Source organism: Pantherophis guttatus, chromosome 1 (assembly GCF_059756535.1).
Source record: "Pantherophis guttatus breed Tessera chromosome 1, ASM5975653v1, whole genome shotgun sequence".
Classification (NCBI taxonomy): Eukaryota; Metazoa; Chordata; class Lepidosauria; order Squamata; family Colubridae; genus Pantherophis; species Pantherophis guttatus.
In genome coordinates, this window is record NC_142063.1 from 205,841,770 (window position 1) to 205,850,743 (window position 8,974).

The following is an 8,974-nucleotide window of genomic DNA, read 5'->3' on the forward strand; positions in this document are numbered from 1 at the left end:
TAGTGTGGGGGACACTGGATTTTTACCATCGGCAGCCAAGAATGAATGTTGCTGAGGTTTCATAAGTGTTGCAGAAAAAAGTCAGCAGGTCAAGGCTGGAGTTGAGAAGATGGGCATCTATTTACAGTGACAAACCTATGTTCATTGCAGTGGTAGAATTCAAATTTTTTTACTACCGGTTCTGTGGGTGTGGCTTGCTGGGTGTGGCAGGGGAAGGATACTGCAAAATCCCCATTCCCTCCCCACTCCTGGGGGAAGGATATTGCAAAATCTCTATTCCCACCCCACTCTGGGCCCAGCCAGAGGTGGTATTTGCCGGTTCTCTGAACTACTCAAAATTTCCGCTACCGGTTCTCCAGAACCTGTCAGAACCTGCTGAATTTCACCCCTGATTCATTGCAATATCTTGGTTTGACCTCAGTCCCCAAACATTCCTAAGCTTTCTGCTCTCCACTTAAAATGATAAACAAACAAGCTTTTTTAATAATCACAACAAAGTTCCTAGGCAGCAACTCAGACTTAGAATCGTATAATAACACTGGCTTGTTTATTTTGATGTGATTAACTTTCTGGTTGTGTTTCTGGCTTGTTTTTCTCCATTGTTGGCTGGAGCTCTGAAAATAGCATATGTTAATATTTTTGGAATGGTGTTTAAAAAATAAAAATAAAAATCGAACTTGCATTTTAGTTTATTTCAGTCCCCTTTTATGGAAGGATCCAATACATAGGCGGAGAAATAAGCTGGAATTTTTAAAACAAAATGAAATGGTTTGAATGGAAAACAAGGAATGGAAGGCCAAGGAAAAGTAGGAATCCAGGCCGTAATGAAATCTCAATTGCAGCCTTCAACCCAGGGAGGAACTGCCACTGTGCCGTCCTGTTCAAAATGTGCAGTGTGATGCAAGGTGACAATTGGAAGATGTATGTGTCGACATCTCATTTTGTTGCCTCTAGCCCAGTAAACTACAGAGTGTACTGTCGGTTCGGTGATTTAGGAGCTGTGACATCCCTGTTTGTAAGCAAAAAAAAAAGTGGGGGGGAATTACATTAACAATACACAGGGAGCCCTGTCATCTCGTTCCTGTCCACACATACACAAAATGTGTTTATATATGCAAATAGTGACAAATCTGTTGGAATTGCACAAATAAATTCCTTCCTTCCTTCCTTTCTTCCTTCCTTCTTTCCCTCCCTCCCTCCCCCTCCTTCCGTCCATCTGTCCCTTCTTCTCCTTCCTTCCTTCCTTCCTTCCTTCCCTCCCTTCCTCCCTCCCTCCCCCTCCTTCCGTCCGTCCGTCTGTCCCTCCTTCTCCCTCCCTACTTCTGTCCTTCCCTCCCTTCTTCTTCTTCCTTCCTTCCTTCCCTCCCTCCCTCCCCCTCCTTCCATCCGTCCATCTGTCCCTCCTTCTCCCTCCCTCCTTCCGTCCTTCCCTCCCTTCTTCTCCTTCTTTCCTTCCTTCCTTCCTTTCTTCCTTCCTTCCCTCCCTCCCCCTCCTTCCATCCGTCCGTCTGTCCCTCCTTCTCCCTTCCTCCTTCCGTCCTTCCCTCCCTTCTTCTTCTTCCTTCCTTCCTTCCTTCCCTCCCTTCCTCTCTCCCCCTCCTTCCGTCCGTCCATCTGTCCCTCCTTCTCCCTCCCTCCTTCCGTCCTTCCCTCCCTTCTTCTTCTTCCTTCCTTCCTTCCCTCTCTCCCTCCCTCCCCCTCCTTCTGTCCATCGATCTGTTCCTCCTTCTCCCTCCCTCCTTCCATCCTTCCCTCCCTCCTTCTCCTTCCTTCCTTCCTTCCTTCCTTCCTTCCCTCCCTCCCTCCCTCCCTCCCTCCCTCCCCCTCCTTCCGTCCATCTGTCCCTCCCTCCTTCTCCCTCCCTCCTTCTGTCCTTCCCTCCCTCCTTCCGTCCTTCCCTCCCTCCTTCTCCTTCCTTCCTTCCTTCCTTCCTTCCTTCCTTCCTTCCTTCCTTCCTTCCTTCTCATGAGAACTTCCTGAAAATACAAATCTGAGTGGGATTAATCTGAAGAGAAAGAACAGATGGGACTGTTGTTATGGCTGCCAGTCGCATGGGCAGAAGGCAATGAAAAATAATTCCATTTCCCTCCTCAGTTGGGAAAGCTTAAACTGGTGATCAGTGGTGGATATGGCAGATGGAGGTGGCTGGCAGACTTCATCACAAAGTGATGTCGGTATTAATAAAAAAAAAAGGATCACATTTATGCCCAGGGAGAATTTTGTACTGGCTTCACAATCTAAGTTACTAGTAAGGAAGATATGTGTGTGTGTGTGTGTGCATGTATGTTTGTGTTAGAGAGAGACTCTCCCTTCCTCTTTCTTTCACAACTAGATGCAGATATTATTATGGCGGGGGGGGGGGAGGACATTCTTCATTTCTCCCAAAATATATGAACTAATGACAATGTTTTTTTCTTCAATACTTTCACCTCAAAATAATTTTCTTAAGGAAATCCCAGCATTGCTTAAAGAATCGCAAATATTAGCCATGAAATAAATTAGTCCATTTTCTTGATCTTGCTGTGTTCTATTTACTCACTCACTAATCAAGGGTCTTGAGATCCTTAACACAGAATTAGATTCACCATGTATGGAATTGCCTCCCCAGAGGTGCTTCACTGGCACCGACCTTAGCATTATTTCAGTGCCAGGTGAAGATCTTATTTATTTTCTCAGGCTTTTAAACTGGCTTTTAATTGTATTTTGATTCACACAGTTTTAGTTCTGAACGACAGCCTTGATGTTGAATAGGGTATATGGTGTTTATTTTACTTTTTTTTTTATTGAAACAGCATTTATAGTGCATGGTATTGTATTGGATTTATTATTTGGTGAGGTTTTTTAATTGTAAATCACCCTAAGAGGTTCAGCTGTGGGCAGTTTCTTTTTTTAAAAAAATGAATGAATGAATGAATGAATTCTTAAGGAGACTGGGTATGTTTAACCTGAAGAAGGCAAGGCTAAGAGGAGACATAATAGCAGTGTTCCAATATTTAAAGGACTGACACATGGAAGAGGCTGTGGATTAATTCTTCATAGTGCCAGAGAGTAAGACAAGAACTAATGAAACTAGTGAAACCTTAAGGAAGGTGTTCCTTAAGGTTGAAATAAGGGAGAATTTCCCAACAGGGAGAGCTATTAAGAGGTGAAACAACCTGCTCAATCCAGGTTTTCAAATCAACATTTAGCATCCGTTTGTCCAGGATGGGTATGGAAAGTCCTGTCCTGGGAAGGTGGTTGGACTAGAAGATTTCCAAGCTATCTTTCAACCCTATGATTTTATGTGTAGAATTCCCTTTGCATACAGCTCAGTCCAATGCTAGGATGAGAGCTCAGCTCCCCTTTATCTACATATCATAAAATAGAATAGATCTCTGCTGTAATCCTACCAGTAGCGTTTGTTCATTCTGTATTTTCAAATGTCATTATTCATTCTGCCTCCATTGCTGCAGCTTTGAAAATTCTGAAGTAAAGAAAAGCAGAGTGTTTTAAAATAAAACAAAACCTGAAATATGACTTTAAAAAAAAAAAAATAAAATAATATCGGTGCTATATTAGATGACACAACTGTTTTTACGAAAACCACATTGGCTTTTTGAGAACCATTTGAGAAATTAGTAAACGCTTGTATAGAATGGTACTAATTGGCAGACGATAAAAGCAGAAACCCAGAGCTGGGCTTTGCTTTTTTCCTAGTAATTTGCAGATCTTTTTCCCTTCCAGTTCTTGCAAAAACAGTAGTCTAGGGACTAGCTCCCAAAAGACTCCCCATCTTTAGTTACACTTGAATTCCAACATGGAGAAAGCTATCAATTTGTTGTTGCAGGATTGTTGTTTTGCTTCTCCCCCCCCCTCGCCCATGCGCTTGCAAGACCCACAAGCCTTTATTTTATCATTGGTAATTTGTTCTTTTTCCACAACCTAAAGCCAAGTATTTCTTCTGGGAAGTGATAGGGGGGAAAAAAAGGCAGCCTGGTCGTCTCCTTTGATTTTTCTCAATTTCAGAAGAGAGCAGAGCCATAAAGATACCCTCGAGAAGAAGCCAGCTAAGGAATCATTTACTCTGTTCCGGAGGTTTTTCTACAAATACTGCTTCTTTCTGCAAACTTTCACAACTTGTTAGCCTAACAGAACTGCTGGAATTCAATGACAAAGTTTTTTGTCAGCTTGCATGACACTTTAATGAAGATAAAGGGGGCTTTCAAAGGTAGCTCTTCACAAGATTTTGTTTAGGAGGAAATAATGAACAGGGTACATGGCCTGGTTAAAGGTACAAAGCTAAGATGGATCACTTCTCAGTGCTGCAGAACATCACAATGGCATTTTGACCAAACTCTCTTTGAAGAATGGGCTCACGAAAGGAAAGGAAGGTTTTATTCTGTCCTAGATAGATAGATAGATAGATACAGTGGTGGGATTCAACCGGTTCGCACCACTTCGGGAGAACCGGTTGTTAACTTTTTGAGCAGTTTGGTGAACTGGTTGTTGGAAGAAATCATTAGGGCAGAGAACCAGTTGTTAAATTATTTGAATCCCACCACTAGATAGATAGATAGATAGATAGATAGATAGATAGATAGATAGATAGATAGATAGATAGATAGATACATCCACTGTTGGGCTTGTCAACAGATTTTCAAAGGGAGGGATTGAAACAACCCACTGGTATGTATTACTGTGAATAAGAATTTATCTATCTATCTATCTATCTATCTATCTATCTATCTATCTATCTATCTATCTAATGATATATATTATATATCATTCAGGACAAGATAAATGCTGGCCGTTGGCTCCATATATTCAAGCATGGCTTGAATAAATCAGCTGAGTTTGGACAGCAAGCTAGGACCAAAACCCTGGATTACAAACCACAATGGTGGGTTCACACAACATCACCATCATCTTCTTCTTTTAACGACCCCATAATCACTTGCAGGGTGGAGTCTGGGCAACTGAATGGAGCTAGCAGGGTGTTTACTGGCAGGATGCCCTTCCTGTTGCCAATGCGGAGTTTTGTTCAGCAGATATATTCTCATTGTGCCCAGAGAGAGAAATACTGTATATGCCTCTACCTAGGATTGAACTCACGGCTTCCTGATTGTGAGGCGAGAGCTCCACCTCTAGGCCACTGCACCACTCCTGGGTTCACATAACATATTAAACCAAAATGCATTCTAGCAGATCATGATGACAAAAGTGTTCAAGTATGAAAGCAGCATAATTACAGCAAGTAAGGGCATGGGTTTAGAGTTGGAGAATATGACCAAACATTGTTTCTGATCTGCTCATTCATCAACCATATCTGTACTTGTTTTTACCAGTGAAAAAGAAATCAGAATCGCAAATTGATGTGGAAACAGAATAGAATGGATTTCAGGTCAGAAAAATGACATGCTCATCTACTTGAGTTGCACGTATAAATGTAAATTGAAAAACAAAACTGGAGGAGCAAACAATGGATCTTTGTTCTAACTTCTTGAAATGTTATGGATTCAGCAGAACTGTTATTTTGGAGAACTTGGGAGCATCAAGATATTTAAATTTCTCCTCAGTGCACCTGGCTAATATCAGCCTGATTCAGTGGAAGGGGAAGATGCAATTTAAAACTGTTTTATTTTGCAACAAAACTTGTTTCCACCTTGGCCTTTGCAAAGATAACCAGGACAATCACAATGCTGAGTTTTTTTTAAAAAAATGACAAAACACTTTGTTTCCATAAAGTGGTCAATAAAAAAAAAGTAGTGTGAAGCATTATGGTTATTTCTTTCTAAAAGAAGGATCATCTATATTTGGCACAGGTTATTGTGTGATAATGATGATAAAGGGAACATTAGGATAGGGACGGTAGGTACTTTGGTGCGCTTATGCATGCCACTTACAGACCTCTTAGGAATGGGGTGAGGTCGACAGTAGACAGTCTAAAGTTAAACTTGTGGGAGTTTGGGGAAGAAATCACAGAGTCAGGTAGTGCATTCCAGGCATTGACCACTGTTGCTGAAGTCGTATTTTCTGTAATTGAGTTTGGAGCAGTTTACCTTTGCTTGTGTATTGTTGGGGTTGAAGCTGAAGTAGTCATTGATAGGTAGGACATTGTAGCAGATAATTTTATGTACTACCCTTATTACATGATGATGACCATAATGCTCAGAAAGTTTCCTTTACTAAATGTACAAACTGCTACTGAGTGCCTAAATATCAGAATTTGGGATTTGGGGATGTTAATCTCAAATATGAAATATATCTGAGAGACTGGAGATGTCAGATAGAAAAACCAGCTTTCTGTCATGCCAAATTGTTTCATATTTCACCCAGCAAAGTAAAAATATAAAAGGATAATCACCTAAGTGATAAACTGCCTGCTCCCAGACAATTGTTTTAACTGATTTACATCACTTTTCCCTCCAGAAAAATCTACATTTGTTTGAAGTATGCCTTCCTAAATTAATAAAGGCAGTGTTGTAAAAAAAACTTTCCTTCCTTCCTTCCTTCCTTCCTTCCTTCCTTCCTTCCTTCCTTCCTTTCTTCCTTCCTTCCTTCCTTCCTTGAAGTGATGTCCTGGTGCTTGGAGGCCGTGTGGATCTGGATGGGGAGAAACAGGCTCAGGCTCAACCCAACCAAGACCGAGTGGCTGTGGTTTCCGACGTCCCGATATAGTCAGTTGGTGCCATCTCTGACTATTGGGGGTGAATCGCTGCCCTCCACGGAGAGGGCTCGCAACTTGGGCGTCCTCCTGGATTCGCGGCTGTCTTTAGAAGAGCATTTGACAGCCGTGACCGGGAGGATTTTTCATCAGGTTCGCCTGATTCACCAGTTGCGTCCCTTTCTGGATCGGGACTCCTTATGCACGGTCACTCATGCCCTTGTCACTTCCCGCCTGGACTACTGAAACACTCTCTACATGGGGCTCCCCTTGAGGAGCACCTGGAGGCTCCAACTGGTGCAGAGTGTGGCCGCGCGGGTGGTTATGGGAGCGACATGGCATTCCCATGTAACACCTCTCCTGCGCAAGCTGCACTGGCTCCCGGTGGTCTTCCGTGTGTGCTTCAAGGTTTTGGTTACCACCTTTAGAGCGCTCCATGGCTTAGGACCTGGTTATTTACGAGACTGCCTGCTGCCACCAGTAGCCTCCCACGGGCCGGTACACTCTCATAGAGAGGGGCTCCTCCGGGTGCCGTCGGCCAAACAATGTCGACTGGCGGCCCCCAGGGGGAGAGCCTTCTCTGTGGGGGCACCTACTATCTGGAATGAGCTCCCCTCAGAGATACGGAGGATCCCGGATCTACGCACCTTCCACCGTGGTCTCAAGACTTTTTTATTCCATCAGGCGGGCCTGGCCTAATTTTTCCCTTTTTCCCTTTTTTCCCTTTTTAAAATACAAATTTTAATTTGTTTTTAATTAGTGGGGTGTTTTAAATCTGTCTTCGGCCAAATTGTTTAATTTGGTTTTATTTTGCTTTTAAATTTTGTATTTATGTGTTTTATCTTGTGGCTGTTCATCACCCTGAGTCCTTCGGGAGTAGGGTGGTATATAAATCAAACTAAACTAAACTAAACTAAACTAAACTAAACTAAACTAAACTAAACTAAACTAAACTAAACTAAACTAAACTAAACTAAACTAAACTAAACTAAACTAAACTTCCTTCCTTCCTTCCTTCCTTCCTTCCTTCCTTCCTTCCTTCCTTCCTTCTCATTAAATTAGGCACGGGGGTGACTTTGTGATATTATGCTTATCATTCTACCCCTTCTCCATTCAAACACATGCCACTGCCAACTTCGACTGCCATGAATAAGTTACTGATGATCTCTGATCTTAGCATAGTAGGGAGGGAGAGTTGCTTTTCAAAGAAAACTTCAGATACCATTCTTGTGAGTCCAATTCATTTGAAATATGTCAAAATATATTTTGCCCAAAACAGCACAAAAGCAATATTGCTGGCAGATGTTAAATGGAAATACCAGCTGGTTTGAACAACAGCAGCATATTATAATTAGGATATATATATATATATATATTCAACAATGTACGCTTTAGTTTCAATGATGGAAATATGAGCATCCAATTCTTTCAGTATTTGCAGAAGCCAAAATATAAGCAAAACAAATATTGAAGTCTTTATTCAATTTTAAAAAACGCCTTACCAGCCGCAAGATTTTGCAAAATAGGTGATGGGGGGGGGAGGAGACTCCACATCAGAAGATATCAGAGATTAGTAATTCTGAAAAGTAACCAAAATGGTGATGCTGTGCAGAGAAGGGTTAAAATTAACATTAAAAAACCCAGCATAGTAGATTCTGCTCTGAATGATGAGCTCCAGCAGATATGATATTGAGTGATCCTCGGGAGTAGTCTAATAAAACAAATGGAGCTAGGCTTCCCCAAATTTCTGAAATGGTTCAGCAGCTTTCCAGGCCAATTCACTTCCCATTAACCATCAGAATTATTTGAGGTTAGGGCCATGGATGAGTGAAGAATGTCAGCTTGCGGTAACTCAGTCTTAGTTCCCTAACCTAGGAAGAGTCTGATGCTGCAATAAATGCTGCTCTTTAGAGCCAAACAGTGCCCTTGTTTCCGTGGCTGTGATTTACTGGGTCAAAGGAAGGGTAGCATATGTTATGACTAGCTAAATCTAATCGCAGTAGGTGGGCTAGATGAACTTAGTTTTACCCCCAAACAGCTCTGCCTCAGCTACTTCCCCCAGGCTGTTCTCTTTTCTGATTATAGAAAAAGTGAGTTGACAAAGTTAACTCTGCTCCAGGTATTCCCCTCCTGACCTCCATTAACTAATCAGAGATTATGGTTTTGTGTTTTTTTAAAAAAATCATTACATATGGGAGGAAGAAATCCAGAAATGATTGCTTTATGGCAAGTGGGAGGACAGTGAAACTGCCCATTCTCCATTTGACACAGACATCAATGACTGCCTACTGCCATGCTCATGATTGTCTTTACCCTGGGGAACCAATAGAC

General features: G+C 42.0%; 1 long non-coding RNA gene across 1 annotated transcript; it reads right to left on the reverse strand.

The window, feature by feature from the left end:
• Positions 1-673: 673 nt before the first annotated feature.
• Positions 674-8,222, reverse strand: LOC117674141 (uncharacterized). The gene is made up of 3 exons (XR_004593705.1): positions 8,146-8,222; positions 3,390-3,463; positions 674-1,009 (listed from the first exon to the last, which is right to left on the reverse strand). It is a non-coding gene; the product is annotated as an uncharacterized LOC117674141 (long non-coding RNA).
• Positions 8,223-8,974: the final 752 nt, after the last annotated feature.